This window comes from Manacus candei, unplaced genomic scaffold, assembly GCF_025592945.1.
Source record: "Manacus candei isolate 608988 ecotype Guabito, Panama unplaced genomic scaffold, ASM2559294v1 h1tg000011l, whole genome shotgun sequence".
Taxonomy (NCBI): domain Eukaryota; kingdom Metazoa; phylum Chordata; class Aves; order Passeriformes; family Pipridae; genus Manacus; species Manacus candei.
Genome location: NW_026138059.1, coordinates 27,293,968 through 27,317,630, shown reverse-complemented (window position 1 = coordinate 27,317,630; position 23,663 = coordinate 27,293,968). Strand labels below are relative to the sequence as shown.

Sequence of the window (23,663 nt, the reverse complement as noted above, 5' to 3'; positions counted from 1 at the left end):
TCTTGGTTTAACTGAGAGAGATATTGAGCTTGCTCAGTCAGATTGGTATCCCCCTCGCAAATGTATTTTGTTGTGTAAATGACTCCCTGCTGTCCCAGAAAATTATCACTATCTCTTCCTAATCTTATACACTAGATTTCTAAATGATCGATCTTGGTGCAAGAAAACTGTTGTTTAGTAAGTGTAGCTTGCTAACAAATCAGTGGTTTAATCTTAATTCTCACTGCTGTGAGATAACACAGGGCTTTTGATAACACAGGGCTACAAAGTTTGACATCGTAGAAACTTCTCTATAAACTGATTTTCTTGCCAAAAAGCCATCTCATTACCATTAATTCCCCTCTTATCGTTAGTGTTATTAAACTGCCGATTGATGTGTAAAAACTGCCATTTGCATGAAGTTCACAAAACTGCAGTAAAAGAGACTTTTGTTCTGACTTGGTAGGGAGGAAAAAAAAAGCAGCTAAATAACACTAGTTCTATGGCAGAGATGCTCATATAAAGACATGTTCTGAACAATAAGATCGTTTATCCATGTATGACATAAGTATATAGGAATTTAAATAATGAGAGATCTTGTGAAATGCAGCAAAACGCACACCACTGGTATTGTGAAGCTCCCCTTCTTTAAAGCCCTATTCTCAGGGAAAAGCAGCTTTACTTTTGCTTTGAAAATCCATTATCATAAGCCTTTTTGGAAAAAAGCGTTTGTCTTAATGCAATATTAAAGCAATTTTACACCCTAAGAGCAGCTCTTTCATAAGGTAAAGTGCAGTCCCATGTGTGTATGTAATTGCCATTTATAATACTTTGCACAGCCCTAACTTCCCCAAAATTAAGAAAAACACTAACCTTTCTAGGCTTTCCTTTTCCTAATTGTTTTGTTCTCCCTGTCTTTCTTCCCCAAAATATTCTTTTTTTAAAATCCCTTCTTGGGAGAAAAAAAAAATAGACACAGAATGATCTCTGGATTCATTGCAAAACACTGCTTGAAGGAAGCATTTTAAGAGTTTGGGTTAAAAAGTTTCTGCTTCTTTCAAACTGCATGGGTGACATTGCTATTTTGGGAGACCATGCCATCTGCTTGTTAACCAAAAAGAAGGGAAGATATTCCTAGTTCTAGTATAGATTTTTGGGTTGATTCCACATAAAATTCCCAACTGATCTTCGCTCCTGTTTGCCCCCTCTATAAGTTAGGGAGAACAAGGCCACTCATCTCTTTTGCCTTCACAGCTCCCAGGGGAAAGATCCTCAAGCTCATGGTCCTGACTGAGTAGGACATGGTTGTTCACAACAGACACAACCTGTCATGACGTATGAGGTCCATAATTCCTCTCTGCAGATACTAAAAGCTATGACAAGGAGTAAAAGAACAATATAGTGCCCAAACCTGATGTGCCACAGGTGACTGCTACCTGCAGGTGAAGAAGTGGGTGTTGGGGAGAGGCTTCGTTGGGTTTTGTTGGAGGAGTTTGGGTTTTGTTTGCTTTTGAGTAAGAAAGGGGGAGGACAAGTTTTCTGAGGTTTTTCTTGCTTTTGGGGGTAAAATAAAGGAGGAGGACAAAGTTTCCTGGCCCACAAGCCAGCCATCTACCAGGTAGTGCAGGCGGAAAAGGTGCAGGAACTAGAGAGGACAGTAAGACTGTCCTCCCCTAGGTGGAGAGGAACGGCAGGACTTGTACAGAGTGCAGATGGGTTGAAGGAAGAGGTTTACATGAGCAAGGTGGAGTCTATGTATTATGTCCTGCGAGTCTGTGGAAATAGCACAGGGAAACGTGGAAATGTGAGAAGAGGTTACTGTAGTCCTCCACAGGTGATGAAAACATTTGGCTGCCAGAGGAGAGATTTCAGTCTATCTTATATTGCTGGAGTATTTGCAAATACATATGTATCATCGTTACAGTATCTTCCTGACTGGCAAAATATTTCATCCAATCTCTGTTGACAGAAAAGATTGCCTACTGATAATTGCTTTGCTTAAGTGTCTGATAATATGCCAGAAATGAGAGCATTCTCTGTTAGGTCATCTTTAATTATGCATGTACCACCTGTCAGCTTTAAATCGGGAGAAGATTAGTTTTCTCATTGGATTTAGAATAGGGAAAAGAAGAGAGCCTTCAGCAAGAGGACTAGGCTGTTGCAAACAGTATCTATGGGGGAGTTTCACAAGCAGTCTCCTCATCATCTCTAGTCATGGGTACCGCTGTTGGCACATGCGGAAATATTTGAAATATAGCCTAAGCTAGCTGCCGTAGCAATGGGTTTCGCAGGAAGAGGATTTCAGACCATCTGTTGCATTTTATAGTTTTCATCTTTCCCCATTTCAAAGGGAGAGGGAGAGCTAGGGTGGGGGAGGACACGTGGCAAGTCATAGCTTCTTTGGCAGTGCTGGGAGGAAATCCCCCCCTAAAAGCCATATGAGGGGGTTATTCACTTACCACTGACGAAAGCACACAATAAAACTAGTGAGGCCAATGAAGACATGCCAAACTAATAGGAAATTAAGGGCTCAAAAGACTGAAAAATGATGAGAGTGGGTACTTTGCAGAAAACCTTAACAGGGAAAGATGGTAAAGGTCTCTGAGGATATTAAATTAAGGGGGTTGCTATTACCAAGACTACTTACAATATTAAAAATTACGTTGGAGAGGAAATTTATCTTTGTGCAGCGTGGGGAGGTAGTAATTGTTTGGGAATAGTTGGAGAGGTTTTCAGTTCATGGGAGAATACTAGCTGTTTATTTGGTACAGTAATACATTTTAGGAATCTCCTTAGTTTCCTGGTCTTCTTTACTCCAAAGCTAGTTTGGTTGGTTGTCCTCTGAAATGCACCATTGGTACCAGAAAACAGAAATGGTCTTTGTTAGACTTCTCCACTGCTTTCGGCAGAAGAGAACATCACTCGCCCTGTCAGATGTTGCTCCTGCTGCTTCTTGCCTATATATCTGAGTGGCCTGTGCTTCCCCTTCTGTGGGATTTGGGTTTTCCAGCTTCTGTCATCACTGCCTTAGCCTTCTGAAAAGAATTCCTAGACTAGTTAGCTGACACTGATTGTTTTTCCTGGTAATACCTTCAGCCAGAGCTATTTCTGAAAATCTGGGATTTGGAACAGTAGGTCAATTTGTAAAACAACAAGAGCGAGCGAAGAGGGACAGATGGCTGTGGATGCAAGAGCATGTTTCTGTTCAGCTTTTGCTGATGCTTCGTTGTTGCATGAGCATTTGAGGCTGTTGTTTTGAATTGCTAAAGTGGTTGTTGCTCCTTTGGTGCAAAGACTGGCCTATGGCACTTGTCATGTCCCCCACTCCGCTCACTAGGGCTACACAGCAGGCTCCCTCTGCAGAAGCTTGCAGTGCCTTTGCACACAAGGACATGGAAAGGATTTGCAAGATGAGTGGATTTTCTGCTGAGAAATCTGGCTGTGCTTTTCCTGACCTTTTCTCCCAGCAACTGCAGTGGGTGAGGCTTGCCTGATGATTCCTTTGCTCAGTGTAAGGTTGCCAGACTCACCTTTCTTTGTTATTCCTGTGTAAATGATGAGAACTTCTCCATCTTCTGTTGTGCTGCAGGATTTTGCTCAATTCCTAAACAGATTCTGATGGATTCAGAATTGCTTGCTTCTCTCTCACTGAATAGTGATTCCAGTAGCATCACCTCAATGTAGCTGAACTTTACTGAGCTGAAATGGAAAAGTGTGCGGGTGTGCCACAACCTTTTTTTTCCCTTGCTCATGATTCATTCAGCCTTTCTTTCCACTCTCCTATTGCATGCTTAAAGGGCTCTCCAATCTTGCAGTGATCACTGGAAGACATCTCTTTTGTAGAGGTTCCTTCATTAAATATGAGGGTGTATGCATCTCCTTATCCTTCTGCTACTGCTGAGCTGTGCAGCACCACTGAGCACTGCGGGAGATGTCCTGTTGACCAGTTTGAGGAATGGCCATACTCTGCCATTGAATGTAGTGAATGTAGTACTCTGCTTTTGTCTCTGAAAAACTGGGCAACTAGATGAAATTTAATAATACCTGTAAGAATTGAAATACTTAAAACCATCTGAGCTCTTCTGGTTTGCAAAATGCGGCTTATATAGTCCTCAGGTCTGGCTGATCCTGGGGGCTCTCTCTTGTCCTATATTTTATAGATGATTACTTAAACTACCTAGAGCAGTTTTTCTGGAAAACCTTCCTGTTCCCAAACCCAGGATGTCATTGGGTCCTATCTAATGACTACCTGCCCCTTTTCTCTCCTGGACTCTTCACTGGACCTTGTCCACTGCCTTGGTCACAGAAGGGGCTTCATCTATCCTCTTCATTTCCCACTGGGACACTTGTTTAACATTTCTCTTGTAACCTCTGGTGTGTTGCTGGTTTTAGGCTTCACTTTTTTTTTTCCTTTCCCATTTCACTCTTTTAGAAACACTACAGTAAAGCTCTTCACATGTCAGATTTAGTATCTGTTATAGTAGAGACTCCCTACAGGATTCATACTTTTCCTTCCATAGCAGTGCAACAGTGCTTGATACTGAAGCTGGTGAAATTCAGAGTGATGTGTTTACATTGAGCTATCTGACTGTACACACTGCTAATTTTAAGAGGAAGGGGAACCCTTCTTGGGATAATTAGTTTTGCTATGTTTATAGACATGATCTCTTCCTGAAGCATGTTTTTCCTGACTCCGAGTAGGCTGCTGACAGCTGGTATTACAAGAGTTCACTGGGAGTCTCATGGTCCATGTGTCCTTATGTATACACAGCACCGACAAGATGAAGCCAGGGAGAGATAACGAAGGCAGTGATGCTAAACACTTTAGCAGTGCCCAGTAGTGAAGCATTTGAACTACCAGCCTGAGCCAAGTTCCAGCTCCTGTCTGTATGGATGTACTGATCAGGAAAATCACCTTGTCCTTTAACAGATTTTACCAATCTGGATGAATAGCCGAGAAGTCAGCGGGATCATCTCTGCTTTACTTACTGCCCTGGCAGTGGCAGCACAAGCTCCTAAATTAGGGGGATTGCCTGTGCCCACATGGCCCATCGGTGCATGAGGGTATTGCCAGATCTCCCTACGTACCCTTTGAGGACCAGGGGCAGAGCAGTATGTGGGTCACGTAAGCGCCACAGTCGGGTTTTGCAGTCTTTCCACCGCAAGTCAGTTGGCAACACAGTACTGTAGATCGATGGTAAATACACGAACCTTCTCGAAAAGTTCAAGTGGGCAATCAGAGCAAGGCTGCTTTTACACTTCGGTTACAGAGTGTTCCTGGAGGGATTTCAAGGAAACCTCTTGGTAGCGGGAAGCTGCTGCTCTAGGCATTCAATGAGTGAGCTGTGTGGTCGTATTCTGTGCCTGGTGCCTTCTCCCCCAGGCTGCTTAATAAATACGTGAGTGTGGCCATTATCAGGCAAGCTCCATTTCTTTCACCTGCGCTAATGTGCTGGTATTTTATGTCACATCAATTGAGGAGGGAAAGCAGCGATACAAAGCCTTTCTTCCCTTTCCTTAAATAGGATTGATGACCACAACTTAACAGCATTCCAAGAAAAAGTTGATTGAAGGTGGCCAGAGCCTCCTCTGAGATGCTACGTAAAGATGTTCATCCTGATAATAACTTGCCTTTGCCGTTTTCAGAGCAGACACTACTATTGTGTTAGCTTTCTGCAGTTAAATGTGCACACACATATATAAAGGTACCTCTTGGATTTTCCTCCTCTGCCTCACGCTACCTTCCACACGGGCAGCTCCATCTCAAGGTGTTTCCTCCAGCAGCATGCACTTGTTGCCCTTTGGTGCCCCTTCAGCCGTTCTGCTGTGCAGGAGCACCATCGAGCTTTCTGCATACCATGAGCTGGAATTCCCTCTGGGCCACTGCAATGAATATTGCAGAAACTTCGCTGAGCAGGGTAGGGCATCGTGCTTTTATGTGCAAGGGCTTGCCAGTTTGAATCACATCTGTTGTGTTGCAGAAGGGAATATTCCTCTGGTTGCAGTGGGTTAGTGGAGTACTAGCAAGTCTCATTTGTAAGGGGTCCCGGGCTTAAGTCTCATCTCATCTGTCACCAAGAGAAGGAATCTACTCTGACAACTTCTGCAAATGCTGGTTTCACTTTTGTTTATTTGTTCCCTGGCCATGTCCTTTGTTTCTGAAATGATGTTTACATACTGCAGTTTTTTTGGTGCAAATCAATTAGCTTTAATTTCTTTCTCAACTACCTGGTTTTTATCCCATTGCTTCACCAGCATCCTATTGTTAATTCACATGATTATGCAATGTGATATCCCTCCCTGGTTAGCAAAATGTTCGAATAGCTGTTGGCAGCTTCTAGAAGAGTAATTAGCAAGTAGGAATTACTTGAAGATGTGCACACTAGCCTAAGTAGGCATTTTCCAGCTGTCTGCAAGTTCAAAAACTCGTAGGGACTTTTCAGGCTCTAACACAAGATTAATTACTTGCTACTAGAAAAGAACATTTACGAAAATGTGTAGTATGCAATCCAGGCTACTGTGTTTTGTTCCTTAATTTGGAAGTGGACTCTTTTGTCACAATGAACAGGATTTTTACAGTATTTGGTAGTCCTTTTCCCGAGGAGGCGAGCCTTTTCATTACAAGGGGATGTCACGCTCAAGTTCAAAATAGTAAAAGCCTCCTACGAAAGCACTTAGGGCTTTGTGTACATCAATCCTCGCGCCGCGGGGCATAGTGCTGTCTTGCATGGGGATGGCGCAATGTGAGCGCCTTTGTGCTGGCTGCCTGAGCCGGGATCCCCAGCTCTGTGTGCATCCTGGTGTAGCCCAGGACATCGGCTATTCCTTTCTTTCTAACGTGCAGGAGTTTCTGTCCACGGTGCTTTCTTTAGAAAGCCATTTCCACTGCTGTGCCTCTGTTTTGCATGAGGAAGTACACATAAATCAAATACAGCCACAGCTATACTAAAAGCCTCCTTTTTATCCACAGGCAGCTACTGTCAGCCTGCTTTTATTTCTCCTCATTCCTATTCTGTTGCTCCTCCAGGATCAGCCTGAGGGCAGCTGGATTTTTGTTTGCTTCCTGCCCTAAGGTAGTTGATGCCTGACAGTGTGATGGAGAGAAGGGGGCAGGCAGAGGAGAAGTGCATAGCTGGTGTATTTGGACTGCTTGACAGTTTTATTTTAAGCTCAAGCTCTTCTTGCACCTCCATAGCCTCTTCTGCTCTCTGCCTTTTGCTTGACATCTCTTGCACCTAATTCTCTAATCATCTGGATTATCATCTCTTGGCACCATGTCCTCACCCACTCTCTAGCCTCTCACCAGCGATTCCCTTTTCCCTCTCATCTCTTCTCCACTCTGACACTTCTCCGTTTGCTTCTCTGAGTGTCCGCAACCTTTCTCTCCCCTTGCCTCCCAGCATCATCCCACCTCCCACAGGGAGAACAGGCAATTTCCAGGAATCTTCATTCTCGATGTTGCCTCCATTCCCACTGCTCTTTCAAGTTCCTTGGCAATCGTGACCCTCTCTGTTCTGGGCAGTGAAACCTCTCCCTCTGCTTCCTGCTCCCTCTTTTTTGCTCCCTCTGGACAGCCTTACATACTCACTGTAGTAAGCAGTGGCTTTATCTCCGGCTTCTTCAGTTTCTCTTTGTTCACTGAAACACTGGACAGTAGCCACTCTTTTTCACAATTTGTTCCCCTGTTCCCACTTCAGCCCCTCCACCCCCCGGAGGCAATGGAGCCAGGACTGGGCTCCTGCCCCCTTACTACAGATATTTCTCCCTTGAAACTTCTCCAGCCTCCTCTGCCTTTCCTTCTGTGCAACTCTTGATCCATGAGCCCCTGGCCTCTTCAGCTCTCTCTTACTCTGAGGTAACCCTGGTCCTGTACTTTCTGTTTTCTTGAACCCTTCCACTCACCCCTAGTAACATGATTTTTAGTGTCCGTATGGATGTTGCTCCTGGCTCCTCCCCATCCCTTCAACTTTTCACCATTGCTTCTGTATTTTCCTGTTTCAGAGCTTTTTCACATGTCTATTTCCTCCATTATTATTACTAAAAACATTTGCGCGAACAACCTTTTCAGGATTTTAATTTCTCCTCTTTCTTTTACTCCTTTGGGAAAAATTCTTACCACACGTAGCAGAGAAGATTGCACGGATACATACATACTTCAGGTGAGAAATGCATGGAATAATGGCTACAAATAATACTGAGCCACCTAGTTGGTAGAGTAAAAGGAGCATTTCCTCCATGATATAAGGATGTGTAGCTATGTTGATAGGACTGGTCCAAAGACTCTATTAATAGAGATCACATAATTTTTTAATGTTTGGAAAGCTCATGCCAGGTGACGTGGGCTAACCCAGAAACACACAGTGATAATAATACATATTTTTTAAGAGATAGTAATTAAACATTGTGCACATGTGTGTATATACATATACACATACATTCGTGTACATATAAAACTATAGACACGTGCACGTGTGTCTGCTTTTAAGACACTATATTGGAACATAATATGCTGTGATGGAAAAGCATCATGTCATTCATAACCTAGTGGTGACTGTCCTGTATTTCATCAAGCAACAAGTATTTATTAAAAGCATTTTAACATTCCTTTGGACATATAACCAAACTCTGTCTTACTAGCACTTTAAAGTCTTGAAGTAGTGGCATGAATCTGTAGATAGACTTACGTGATTTTGACCTCTGAGAATTATAAATTAACTCAGTCTATTTCTATAAGACTTGAATTGTTCTAATGGCAAAGTCTTCATTTAGTCTGATGACTAAATTTTTAGCAAAATTGTCTTCTCCTTTCATGCAGCTGTATCACTAAGGGGTCAAGTTTGTCTAAAAAGACTGGATTTCATTCTGTGTAACAATGTTTGCATTTTTCTGACAGTCCAGAAGAAGACTCATGGAGTGATTTTTTTAAATTATTTTTTTTACTGCAGCCTGCAATGTAGGTTAGGTACATTTAGGGTAGGCAGAAGCTGAGGGGGAAGAAGTAAGAAAAAAAAAGCATGCTTGTTATTACATTGCAGACTGTTCTCTTTTTCATGTATACCGAGAGACAAACCCCCCTGGCAAGCACTGGAGTTTGCCATCTCGGCTGGTCCCCTTCTTAGCACAAAAAATGCTCTAGGGTTTGCAAGCACGGGGAAGTATTGATTGATACCTAGCACGCTATTTGTATTACATATTTCAGTTAATAATTAGAAATGCTTTTAGATTAGTTTTGTTGAAATACTAATCAATGAGCTTTATAGATTCCCCGCTTTATACATAAACATAGCAATCTCCAATGGAGCATAAGAGTTTTATTTTATCCCATATTGTTTATACTATATAATTATTAATCTGTAGTTTAATCTCCTTGTCCCCATGCTTTTGTGGTTTGATCCCACTTGTTACAGGCACTCTCAAATCTCATTAAAGGCCATGGATTAAAGGGACTTAACATCTTCACAAGTAAGTGCTGGAATGTGCCAGATTCATCCTGTTGCATGAAGACCTTGTGGTGCTTCTCACTCTACATGTGCACCAGGAACCAGACTGGCTGCCTTGTATCTTGTAATTTCCGTCTACGAAGCCTTATTTTGAACCACAGTAGGTTTTCCAGACTTCAGGTGCATGGGGTCACAGTTTTCTTGCTGTGATGTTCTCTCAGCCTGTAAATGGAAAACCATCAGTGTTTAGGCTGAGGGGGAAGTAAAAAGGAAAATAAAGCTTGAAATTACATGTTGGTTTCCCAACATTCAACATTTTTTTGAACTCTTGTAGAGCTCTGGTGCCCCCATGCTGTGGAGCAAAGACCTTAGATCTCAGCTGGAGAGTGGGTTTGGGGCCATGCTGCAGCTGTTACTGTTTCCCTTGGAAATCCATTAGACCAGCCTGGGAGTTTGGAAAAGAAAGCCCAGGGCAGCTGATGGCTTCTGCTTAATGCCACCTCAAAAGTTGAGTTTCTGACAAAGCGAGGGGACCTGCAGAGCTGTTCTCTGCTTGCTCCATCTGTATTTGGTGTGGTGTTGCAGACTGCTTAGTTGGGATTTTGCAGACCAGTGATGGTCACCCAGTTCTGCTTGGGAAGTGGGAATCTCCTGGCTCCTACCCTTATCCTCACCCACATGGACTCGGGGGTCAGGTTATACAATGGCACCTTTAGTTTGTTTAAAGCAAGGAAATTATGCACAAAAGCTGTTAAAAGAGTATAAGGTTGTCAAGTGAGAAATGTTACAACATCGCCTGCTCAGCCTTCAATTGGATCCTGCGTACATGCAAATTTGACAGTCTTTAATTGCATGTCTCTAAGATCTGTGGAGAATATAGCTTCTCAATTCACTTCAGAAAAATCATACAGACTTTTTTCTTCTCAGAATAAAAAGCATTATCTCTTAAAGATTGTCCAGACTGTAGCTATGGGTGTGCATTTCATCAGCCAGGGAAAGCTTCCCTAGGTCAGAGCTGCCAAAAACACAGCCCTGAGCAGACCTGCCATGGTCCTGAAGTAGTGTGGCAGTGGTGATTGCCACTGTGGGGACAAGGTCCTCACTGATTTCTTTTGTGTTGTCCTCAGATATGGTGCAGCCAGGTGTCCTGAATTGTCTGTCCTCTTGTGAATGGAGAGGACAGGGAGAAAGTAGCATGCTGCAGGTGGCACTTACCATGCTGCTGAGGGTAGACGAAGCTTGGGATTTTGTGGATCTCCAAGCTGAGGTCTGCAGAGACTATGGGGAATGTCTGGTTTCAGTGACCTCTTTCTCTACCAGTGGTATACTCCCCTTGAAGACAAATGAGCAAGCAGGGGCTGTAAACTAACCTTAGAGAGAGAGTGACATCAGTGAATGTCCAATTGCATAAACCAGCCTTACACAAGTCTAGTATAACTCTAAACTAGTATACATAAGTCTAAATCATTAGGATGGTACAAGACTCATGTTATTTGATGTTTTATTAACCAGTTCTTAGCACTGTGGGAGAGACATTGGAGAGAGTGGCACATGAGCCAAAAGATTTTCAGTTGGAGTGCTTCTCTTAAAAATAGACTGGAAAATACAAGTTTACAGCTTATTGCATGAGAAAATGAAGAAAGAAGGGAAGCAGTTTGTCAAAATGTATTATTTGTGGACAGTCTTAAATAATGTGAATCACAGGGTCTCAAATCCTGTACAATGACCTTGTGCAATCAGAGTACATCATCTACCGGGAGACTGTAAATTTATGTGTGCACTGTACTCAGAATTGAAAAAGATGTTTTCCAAAGTTAAAACCTGTTGTGTTGGCATAACATTGCATTTGAAGTAAAAAGCGTTGAACGCACTGGGAATTGTTGAAGAATATTCTGCCAGCTCTCAAAATTATGATTTTACACTGCCATCAATAACAAAAAATGTTACTCTAATGAGAAGCCATTCTGGTTAAATGAAGAAATATAAGTCATGATAAAACATTTATTAATTGAATATCTAAAAAAGGGAAAATAGAAAAGGCAGAAATGTTCCCCAGGTGTTTTTTGTATTTGAAACTGTAGAAGAGGATGTGTCCATCCTGCGCAGGGATGTGGAAAGAAGAGAAAGTTTGCTGCTTATAGCAAAGTAGGATCTGAGAGGCAAGAGTGATTGAAATTAAACAGTTTCACATCCTAGTAACTTCTACATCCAGGAATCTTAAGGGAGGTGGCCAAAGAGCTCTGTTGAATGGCTGGTAATTCATAATAAATCTTGGGAAAACGGGAAATTCCAGAAAATTGGAGGACTGCCAACTGTATTTCCGATATTTAAAAAAGGTAAAAAGAATGTTCCAGGGAACTGATGGCTGCTTTAGCTTGCCGTCAGTCCAGGGTAAAGTAGTTGAACAGCTATTTCAGAATCTGTCAAGAGAGAACTTGGAGGCTAAAGGTATATATAATTCCCTTAAGAGTTAAAGAGGGAGCTTGTCAAAAAACCCTGCTGGTTTTCTTTGCTCTGTCAGAATGGCAAGTCTGCGTGATAAAGGCAGCTGTTGATTTGCCATTAGGAGGCCAGATTAGGTGGTCCTTTCTGCCTTTTGGGTTTGTGAACCATATAAGGAATGCCCTGACATTAAAACTCCCGTGACAGAGTTTCAAACAAAAATAATCAAGCCACTCTGTTTCCCTGGGATAAAGTGTGGCTTGGGTTTGGGGTGTTAACCTCCGATTTGATTTGATGGCTTTTGCAGTTTTAAGTGTGTTGAGTACCTTGTAGTTCTGTGGGGGTAAAGAAACCAAACCAACTTCAAAAAGCTTCTTGAAAAGCTCAACAAATAATGTAAGTATCCTCAAACAAAGATAAAATCCAAGTTCTTCTTATAGCAGTCTTTGCAGCTTTAATCCCTCTTTCTTTACCATGGCAAAGAAGATTTCATAAGCTTCTCTGGATCTTACAGAAGGAAAGCTTGTGTTTGCCTTCTGCTGTCTTTGTAGTCCTGTAAGAAATGATAGGTGCAGATGCTATGTTGGCTGTACTTACCCTCAAAACCACAACCCAAATGCATCAAATCTTTTCTTTCGCTCTGGGCTCCTTCAGGTTGCAGTTGCACTTAGTAAAAGTGCCCATTTCTGTCTCACATCCGCTCCTTACCTCAGCTGCAGCCTGGTAGGTGTTGGCAGCAGAATTGATTGCTTTCTGTGCACCTTTCTCCATCGAATGATTTATTGTCTGCAACAGGAAAGGCAGTCAAGTTCTAGAATAAGGGACAGTCCATGGATAAAGGGACTTTAAATAGAAATCTAGGCATGTGCCAGACTCTGAGAATATTGGGAAGGCTTGCAACTCCTGATAAAACCTTCCGATAACAAAATGGCAGTTCTCAGATCCTTGCGGGATCAAAAGCACTGTCAGAATCCCTTGGTGTAATCCAAGTATCCCCATGCTCTGAGAGTTTCTAAATAGTCGTTTCAGTGACCTTCTGATCATTTGATCATTAGAAAAACATGTGAAAACTGGTTTTGTTTTCAAAAACAGCTGTTTTGTGTTGATAGGCCTCCCAAGGTTCAGATGTGTAAATTTGCGGACCCTAATGCAGTAGTCACTAGAATATATTTAGTTAGTTAGTTAGTTATAGATTATTCAAAATTATTTAACCATAAAGAAACATTTTTCCTTCAGTTGTCAAATGAGAACATTATTGTTGGTATCCCTTTGGTTATGGAAAACGCTGCATGAACAGATAGTGGCCCAGTCTCCAAGGAGAAGGCAACACCTGTATTCTTTCCCGAGAGCAGAAGGTGTGAAGTTATAGCCTACAAAATTTAACCCAGTAACCTACTGCATGCGTTCCTGCTCTTCACACATTAATCACAACAGACATGTTCCAAAGGACATGCCAGTGTGTGTCCCAAGGAAAGACGAAGGACATTCTAACCACCTGCTAACTTGCAGCAAAGATGAAAAGCTTGCATTTTAGAAGGGAAAACAAAGAGAGCAGATTTTTCCCATAACAACTATGCAGTATGACAGGAGAAAATGGGATTTGGTTGCTTTCACGACCTCTGCAATTTGTGTAGTTGAAGATGTTCACTGTGGTTTTGACCATAGCCTCACCTGCAGACAGAACTGCTTCCACCAGTTCCGCAGATAGGCTGGAAAAGCAGAAATTAGTGCAATTTAGTGGAAAAAAAATAACCAGGAGACATAATTTTGAGAGAGAACTTTCTGTTTTGTTTTGGGGTTTGTTTTGTGGTTTTTTAAAAAAGCAAAAACAATGCTCATCAACCAAAAACTTCAAGTACAGAGCTTCAGCACTGAATTCCACCGGGGCTTTAAAGTAGAGAATGAGAGAAATTAATAGCTTCTATTCCCGTAACTTGTTAGCATAATCTTTCATATAGTCATATTATCAAATTTCAAATAGAGAGGCACCTTCTTTAGTATCCCAAAGTAGTGTCATTCTGGCAAGTGACACAGATATTTGACAAACCATTTGTGCTTCAGCAATTTCATCATTTCAGATGACATTGCAGTGTAAATTGTACATGTATACATAGACGCACACATACGCTCATAGAGGTACACATAAATGATTTAAAGGAGTGGGAAAAAGGGCAAAGCCATATCACTGTATCACTACTCAAGTAAAGCCCCAAAATACTAATTTAAAGCAAAGGAATCAGTGGGCCTTTGCCAGAATTTCCAGCCTCCATTTGTGTGGAGACCTTAAACTTCTTCAGAGAGCTCACCAAACTGGAAGGCAAAATAAAAACAAATCACTAATTCATTTTTCCATCTTCAGTTTTTTAATCTGGCAATCCAGTTTATCCAAGAACAATCCAAAAGGTTGTTTTGTCTTTTCCCCAAGGTCCTGAAGCCACTGACTACTTCAGAAAAACATAATATGTTGTTTGTTGTGCTTGGTGGTTTCCTGGCAGTGTTTCAGTGTTGGGCATTCCCCATTCTACTTTGAATAAGCTATTTTGAGTAGCAGACTTGGTTCCGGTCCCCTTCACCATAGTCAACTACTGTAAAGAGCAATGTGAAAGCCATGAGAGGAGACCTTATCAGGAAAGAGATCTTCTGTGTTTCTCACTTTCCATGCTAATATATGTCAGTTGAGTAGCTTCTGAGAAATAAGGAGCAAGGACAGTTTTTCTGTTGTTCCTCCTATTTTCCTGCCTGGTCTCTGTGGAAAGTATCCCTGCCCATAGCAGGGAGCTTGGAATTAGATGATTTTTAAGGTCCCTTCCAACCCAAACCATTCTATGACCCTATGATTCTGTGTCTTCTCCCACCCATCTACCATGCGTCTCTCCTGTGGGCATCATCAGTGTTTACAGAACATTGAAAATGCATATTACACTAAGCCTGACTCACTGAGTGTAGGAAAACTAGTAGTATAATTATACAATTTTTACCGAGTCATAAAAAGAAGCATATGTATACTTTGCCTAGTAGGCCTGCATAGAGTGTGTATGTCAATGCATGTACTGTATGTAAACATTATTTGCATGTTAACTGAAGTCCCTGAAGACTGCGAGCTATCATTACCTTGTTCATCTGGGTTACTCTCTCAAAAGACAATAACAACATAACCCTCTGAAGTCAAGAAATAGGTTTTTTCTGTATATGGAACATAAATCTATTTGGACTCTTCAAAGCAACCTCCACTGGGAATCCCTGCCTCCTTGTGGTACCAATCTCTGAACAACCTGAAACGCAATTTCTTTAGAGTAGACACCTGGGGTTTAAATAAACATTAATCATGGAGACTGTAGGCATCCTGACAGTACTTTTTTTAAAAAAAAAGATTCATTGTAGAAATGAAGCTGTGGTACATTTCTGCTCATGTGTGCATTCTGCCAATAGCAAAATCATTGTAAGTAACCAAAATGCTACAGATGAAAGTTATATTCAGCAGTTCTGTTTAAAAGTCTGCAGGATCAAAGTGCCTCTTTTTTATTTTTTTTTTTGGCTTAGTATCTATCCAGTTGTGCTGTAGCGTCTAGGTCCAGTATAAGAAAACCAGTGAGTGACTTTGCAGTGGGACTTACTTCCTACATCAAAGTTGTGACGGCATATAAACTGTTCAAAAACAGCCATTCCACGGTCTGCAGGACCCTGTTCGTGTCAGTTTAAGCTTAAGAAGGAATTTCCAGTATTCTTATCTGTATTTTGAAAGCATGTGAAGCTTGCCATACGGAAATGGGGCTCATGGCCCAGCCCTGCAGCCAGCCCAGGCACTGATTATTCTGTAGCTCATCAGGGACCAGTTTGTGACCCTTTGTCCACGTGCAGCTGTTCAGCAATTCTGAGGGTGTTCCCTGGGCTGTGGACGCTTAATGTCTTGGAGCCATGCAGCCTCCTCAGCAATGGGAATTCTTGCCTTTAGGAGATGTTAGCAGATGTCTCTTGGGCCCTGCTGTGTGCCCAACCAGACCTGCCTCTCTAGAAGGCCTGTGGCTAAATCCTCCCTTGGGTTTCTTTTAGCTATCCCCCTTGCCACTCATGGTCAAGTGAAGGTTGTGTTTCATGCAGTAGGGTCAGAAGGACTAGCCATCACTATCAGCAGCAGCACATGCCTACAGCTGCCAGCCAGGAATGCTCTACAGTGTCTTTTCCACTTGTCCATGTACCTTGTGCTTTACAGCAGAAGTTACTTGAACAATGTGAAAAACTCATTTTTTAAGACAATCTTGCTAATGGCCCTGGCACCCACAGTATGTTTGGCAGGAGGCAAGTCCATGTAGCCTGGCAGCTCAGTAGTCTATTTTCAATTATCTGGGGTGCTCAGAGAAGAAGACATTAATATTTCTGAGGATGACATAGCAAATTACTACTGCTCCCTAACCTTTTTAAATTGCTAACACTGTTGTAATCTGTAATTACAGAAATCAGTGTGAGAATAGTGGCACAGTATAATTATCTTTCCTGATACTTTATTACTGTATGAATTATTAATCAAAATCAGTCTTGTATAGTATTTGCAGCAACTAAGAAGAATAATCTATAATTAAATTTCGTTGTTTCTATTTTTGTGCTAGTGTTTTATGATGTTGTAATTGATAATTAATTGGTTAAAAATTCACACAATTCTTGGGAGTTTCATATGACTATGACTGCTCAGTATTCAGCATTTATTAATTGAATAATGGGCTCACTGAAGAGACCTTTGTATATAGTCTTCTGTCATTACAATGAGCTCTCAAAAATGGTGAATTAATCATTAGGCCTTTCAATAGTTTCTTTTTAAAGGAAAGCAGTGACAATATAATCATATGCTTTGTTGTTATAGCTGTAATTGAGAGATCGTAATAACCAATTATAAGGATGGTCATTTTAGAAGCTCTGAAGTGTCAGTTATTGATAACTTTCTTTAAAAACAAAGTGTTGATTACACAGAATGAGTCTTTTCGTAGAAAAACTATTAGGAGATGGGGAAGGAAGCCTGGAAAATTATTTTCCTCCCACTTGCCACTTAAAAACAGTGCATGTTTATCCCTAAAAACTGTCAAGTCTGATGTGCTTTTGCTGCCATTTTTCAGAAGTAAAGTTGCTTTCAACTTTTTTCATTATTTTATCGTCATTCTCCCCATTTTTTTCTGAATATCTTTTGCTAAATTGTTAGGGGGAAAAAATAATAGAAAATGTCAGAACAAAAGACCATTTTTTTCACACACTCTGCATCCTACTGAACAGGAATACTGTGAGATGTTTACGTGCAAATCTGTGGTGCAGATTCCAGCTGCTTCTGACCAGAGAGCCTTAGATGCGTTCAAGATAGCCACTTCAAACTATTCTTAAGATTCTTTCTTTTACTGTTAGTGGAGCTGACTGGGAGAATGTGAACTGGAACTAGAAATACACTCAGTTCAGTATTTGTCCTCTCTTAACACAATCAGGAGAAAGCCAGGAGTCACCTTACATAGCAGAATATAATTTGATCTCCAGCTTATGCTTCCAAGCAAAACCTGTGGTTCATTTCACACCAGGTCAGTTACTGCAATTCTTAAATGAGGAATCACAGTTATTTGTTGGCTTCTGTACTAAAATGTAACATTACAGGCATAATGAGGAGATACTGATAAGCCTTCTCAGACCTTTGCTGGGAAGTTGTTGGGAGTCCTCTGTGTGTTATTATAGATCTAATGTCCTGTTTATACCTCCTAGGATACAAGTGAGCTTTTGTTTCATGGGATAAGATGATGACTTTAGGTCCCTTTTTTCCCCCATCCCCTTCCTTGCTGGTGTTTTGCCATGGATAGACTACAAAGATGCTTCTGCTGCAGTTAATGCACCTTTTATGAGTTAATGTTGTGGGGCTTTTCGTGTCTTAAACTGACTGCTCTTCTGGAACCAGTGGGAGCAGGAACCCCTGGTGTCAGTGACACCCACCACGTGTAATCTTCGGACAGCTATTTTCTATTGCTTGCCTTCAACAACTTGGTCCCATGCAACTTCAGTTCCTGTTGGAGAGAGGGAAGCTGTGGGCAGCATGCCCATCGCTGTCTCCTGAAGCTGGGGATGGAGGGGGCAAGGAGGTCTAGGAGGCGTGTGTGGAGGTAACAGATTTGGGTTTTCATGTGTGTTGACATCCATTAAATGATTTGTTTCTGACACAGTAGTTACTAGGTTAGGAAAGATGGATAATAGAGGCACATTTGTTGTTGGACAGTATGCTGGAGCATGTAAATATCCCGTGGACCCTTCATCTGTGTACCCTTGTACTCTCAGTAACGTGCCGCTGAATATTTTTATTAGGAGTAACTAATCCGTTTACCTATGTGGTGAGTAACATGCAGTTGTACATATGGTTTATTGCAGTGACTGTGAAATCTCTCAAGGAAGACAAAACAAGCATCTTGCTATGAGTACACGGTACAATTTCAGTTCATTTCAATGGTCAGGAATCACAGCTCTTCTTTTTTAGAAACTCTGCATTTGTCTTGCTTCTTTTACTTGTGTGCCCTCTCCTGTTTGCAACACTAGAAACAATAAATAGCAGTGCTGCTTTGACCTTTTTATTTTGTATTATTTGTATAGTGTCTATAGAATTGATCATGCACATTGAGAAGGGATTTTTCTCTTTCCTTGACAATGATCTTTTTCATTGTTCTTCTGAGGATTTCTTCTCTCCTTGTTTCAACATCAGTAATCAGATCCAGATGCTACACAACAGTGTACTGCACCAGAAGTAACTAGAAAATACATCTCCTTATTAGAATATTTCTGTCTTTCTAAAATCTCCTCTAGGTGATGACAGTCTCCCTGTCTCCAGTCTGTCTTTTTTGTGAGAGACTCCAAATTGGAATTGAGATTCCAGGTCAGTGAGTCTGTGGTTTACTGTGATGGTGGTCAAACACTGCAACAGGTTTTCCAGAGGTTGACGTGGGGTCTCCACCTTTGAAGAGACTCAGAACCCTTCTGCATACAGTCCTGTTGCTTGGAGCGGGGAGGCTGAACTCCTCCAACCTCAACCATTCTATAATTTATTTTTTTTTCTGATTGCCACCTTTGTGGATTTAGTGTGTCACCTTGTTAGTGCCTAATTCTTTTTTATATTGTCTTTTTAAAATTCCCAATGATCCCTATTACCTTTGACATTTGAAACAATTTTATCAATTTCAGTCTCTCTGACATGGTCTTTGAACTTCTAGGTCACTAATCAGTGTAGGATCTTCAGATAGTTTCTTTTGGAAAGGACTTGAGGAGATACCTAGCTCAACTTCCTGCTCAAAGCAGGTCAGCTCTGAGATCAGAGCAGATTGCTCAGCACTATATTCAATGTGATCTTGCAAATCTCTAAGGATGGAGATGACAGCCTCTCCAGACAACCTGTTCCTCAGTTTTTACTTATGTCCAGTCTAAACCTCTGTTGTTTCAAATTGCTCCCAGTGTCTGGCTCCATCTTCTCGATGGCTTTGCTGTAGGAGTGGCAGGCTTCTGTTAGGACATCCAGACACATGTCCTGGAAAGGACCTGGTACTAAGTGTGGCCAACCCTCCTGTGGATCAGAGGAGCTCAGGCATGTTGCACAGCATGACCATAGGCAGATGTGGGCCAGTTTCTGGAGAAATTTCACTGTTAACCTGTTGAAAATAGCCCAAATAGCCTGTGTCCCTCCTCTGTTGAATACAGTTTATCCTAAGTGGTTTCCAGACTGATGGAACTTCTCATCTTATGACAACTGAGTTTCTCTAACAGGCGTTTGTAAAGGTTTTGTCAAAGGATTTCTGAAAGTCAACACTAATTACGTGTACCAGTGTTCCTCACTACTAATTTGACACACTTCAGGAATTCTAATAGAGCCCATCAGAAACATGACTTTCCCTTGCAGAAGCCATGCTGCTTTGTCACAGTGATAATTTCCCTGGTTAAGTGCTCTGTAATTCTGCCACGATCAAGATTTACCTTTTCACGTAATTAGCCCAGTTCTGTTGCAGGACTTTCTGGTCTGTCTTGATAAGATTTTCTCTCCCCTCATATTTCCCTTTAAAAACAGACACCACATTGCCTGTGCTCCAGTCTTGGGAGGCAGAAGCTGGTTTTTTGTGATAGGTAATGTATTTTTGGTAGCAGCTCAGTCAGTGCATTTATGAGTTCCTGGAGAGTTTTGGATGAATGCCAGACAGTACAGACAGCGTGCTGCAAACCAGAGTGTTTCAGATGTTCCGTGAGCAACATTTTTCGTCTCCTGAGGTTTCATATGCCTCCTCCATGCTGCCCATGCCAAAGGGCTCAGTGGGATCTTCCACCCATCACCATGGAAGGAAAGTGTAAGCAGCGTTCCAGTTCCCTTCACTGCAGTTGCTGGCCTTTACCAGCAACCTGTTTTGGCTAGGTCTCAATGGTGCTTTCCTTGCCCACAATAGTTTGTGCCAGTTTCTGGAAACTTTTGTTTCAAAGACGCTTTTTCTGGCAGCATGGTGACCTATATGCAAACAAATGCACAGCGTGTTCTTTTGAGCCAGAGAAAGGCTTGCTAAGGCATTCTCTCTTCTGTTCGAAGAAATACCAAGTGTGTAGCAATGATTTCCATGAAGAAGGTTCTGCAAACTCAGCATAATACTGAATTCAGCAAAAAATGATGCAGTTTAATTAACACTGTGTAAAAGGCTTGCAGCCAACTTGCTTCAGAGTTCAGAGATAATACCAGATCCCTGCTTTTTTAATTCTGAGGAGAGGGGGGAAAAAAGTTGAATTCTGTTAATTTTTGTGCTACTTCGTGCCAAAGTCCTACAGTGACCTTTCCTCTTTGCCCTCTAAACTGTTTTCCTGTGAAAACGAACAATATACTTCCCAGTGAAGGGTTTCATCATCTTACACCTTTCCTGCAGGATAAAACCCTCTTGGAGAGGAAACACCTCATGTCTGGAGGTCATTTAGTCGATGGCAGATCGTGGAAAAGGAAAGACGGTAAATCGCTTGTGTTGAAACATTAAAAGCTGATAAATAGGTGGTCCTGAGCTGTAGCCCAGCCCCAGTTTCCCTGTGCGCAATGCAGGGCTCAGGGTGCTTCCTGGAGCGGCCAGGGGCACGGCCAGGGGGAAGTCTGTGTCAGGCTGAGATTGCAGCTGCCAGCCAGGGCATCCACATGGACTCTCAGTGGTGTGGGAAGGGGCATGGTGTGGATCCACCCTTGGGAAGCTTCCAGAGTCACAACAGTAGCCTTGGGAAAGAGCAGTGATAGGAGCAGCTGGGTGGAGGTCCTTCCCAGGAGGGTGGCTAGAGATCTGCTGGAGCGGATGGTGCAGGTCACTGCTCCAGCATCTCAGGACCGCATTGGTCAGAGTTTTAACACAGAAGGCAGGCTTGCTCACCAGAGGGGAAACACACCATAGTATTTTCAGCACTTTGCAGTGCATGCAGCAGATTTTTTTAAAAAATACACTTGATGAGAGCTGTAGTTAAAAAGTGGGAAATTACTAATTAGTAACCAAGTAATTCGGGGTTTGATTCACACAAATTACACTATTACTGTAAGAAAAGATTGCAATTTCAGACTAACAGTGGGTTTTCGTGGGGGTTTTTTTAAGGGATTGAGAATATAATTGATATTCTGTTCATTATTTGCCAGGTTTCAGATTTCTTGTCCTTTCTTTTCATCATCTGAGATATTACAGGCATAAGAAATGCCTGGAAAATAAAAGGGAAAAAAAGCTTACTGCTTTCCCCTTTGCATTGTCATTTGCAGCTCTCAGGCTTTCCCACCAGATTGTTCTTGTAAATTCTTGCATTTCATAGCACGCAAGAGTGACCACTTAGAACATAATTATAACACTATCATTAGCATCAGTTCAGTTATACAGAAAGCTGTGGGTGAGATGAGCTAAGTGTCATTTTGTCTTTTACCTTACTGGAGTGCTAATAACATGATTGTTAATTCTTCTCATTAGTCTCAATTGATGGGGAGAAAAAAAAATAATCTTTTTCTGGTTAAGAAATCCAACTGGTATAACCCCCCTCAAGTGTCTCCCTCCCCTGCCTGTATACAGATCAATAAGCAGCTATGTATTTTCTCTCTAGATGTTAAGGAGGTGAAGGGCTAGTCTATGTTGGTTGGTTGTGGTTTTTTTCTGTTCATGTAAGCATTTCAGCTGAGTACTCAAAAGTGAAGCATGAGTCAGCATGAAGATTGAAAATACCAGTAAAAGAGAAGCTGTAAGCATTCCATTAAGACTTCCAGTAATATCGCAGTTTTGTACTGTTGGCAAAAATTTTGTAGAAAGAGTCATCATAGCCACTGGTTTAAAAATACTCCTATAAAGGTAGGAAGATGGAGTTATCATTGAGAAGTCTAGTAAATACAAGTAACAAATGGGTCCTCTGAAGTCCATTCTTGTCTAGATTACTCACATCTTTCGAATGACACTGTAGGAAAATGTTACCCTCGTCTGAACTCATGGCAAGAGAAATAGTCTGAAGTCACTTTGTGTCTAGTCATGTACCTGTATACTGCATTAGCAAAGGAAAATGCTGCAAAGATCCACATTAAAAGTAGGAGAGGAGGAACTTTGTTTCAGCTTGCTACAGTAGTCAGATACTTACAAAAAAATAGTCATCTGTTGCCCTTAGCCTTAATGCCTCTGAATCTTACCTCTCAGAAGGCAGTTGTTCACAATAAGGAAAAATAATTCCTTAAAAATATTTGAGTTTTGTGTATTTGCACAACTTCCCCTTCAACAGCAGATAGAGTAAGGCATAGGAATAATCCTTTTTCAAAACCATGTAAGTCCTAAAGCAAGTGTGTTTGCTTTGTTTTGGGCTATATAGTGTGTTTAGACACAGCACAGGGTTTTACACTTTCCTATTCAGAGAAGTTGAAATGGGAAGATAATGCAAAGAGAATTCAGTGTGGTGCTGGGCAAGTGTTGGATAAAAGAATTGCTTCAACATGTTCAATTGCAAAGGCAGTTCATGCAGTGTTGGGTGTTTGGGAAAGCTTGATGCCTTCTACCTCACCACCGCTAATCCAGTCCCCGTGTTCAGAGGCATTGCCACTTCTACGTGTGTCAGAAATTGCAGAACATCGGGCTGAGAACTTCCTAACCCAGACAGTTGTAATGGGTGTGTAATGGGTGTCTTAGATCCAACCTTCCAACCTCTGCTCAGCTCTCAGAAGGGAGAGACTTACCTGCAGGCAGGAGCAGCCCCAGCACCCATGTACTGTCTGGGGCAGAGCTCCATAGAGGTCAAGGGATTTTCTTGGGTCTGTGGGTCTGGAGTTCAGAAACATTTACGTTTCTGTAAATGGCATTAAATCACTGGTGAAGGTACATTGCTTTAGCCATGCATGGAAATAGATTTCTTCTGGAGCCACTAAACATCTTTCTCTTCCCCTTAAGGCTTAAAATTCTGATTGAGAAATTAAGTCACTGTAGTTAACAGCTTGTCTTCATTGGGTGCAGTTCCACCTTGCCTTTCACTTGAACCAAGGTCTTCAGTGTAAATGTGTGGTGCTGCCTGTCCACTGGAGAATAGACTGGGGTTTTGAGGGGGTTTTGAGGGTTTTTCCCCTTTAATCTGGAAATACTGGAAGCAAGAACAAAGCCTTTTTTTTCACTATTAGAAGACCCAAAAGGCACTCTTGCTTTTTTTTCTAAAATCTTCTAAAATTTCCAATGTGCCCATGTTATTGCCTCTACTAAATTGGAAATTGGAGATGCATAGCAGGTGGTTGAATGGGAAAGTACTTTGCAGTCTGTCTAAACTATCTATTTTGGTTTTGAGAGGGGAAGTCTG

General features: G+C 41.7%; 1 protein-coding gene across 6 annotated transcripts in view; it reads left to right on the top strand.

Moving 5' to 3' along the window:
* BACH2 (BTB domain and CNC homolog 2) overlaps nt 1–23,663 on the top strand; it is a 193,491-nt gene that overhangs the window by 118,374 nt on the left and 51,454 nt on the right. The window lies entirely within an intron of this gene.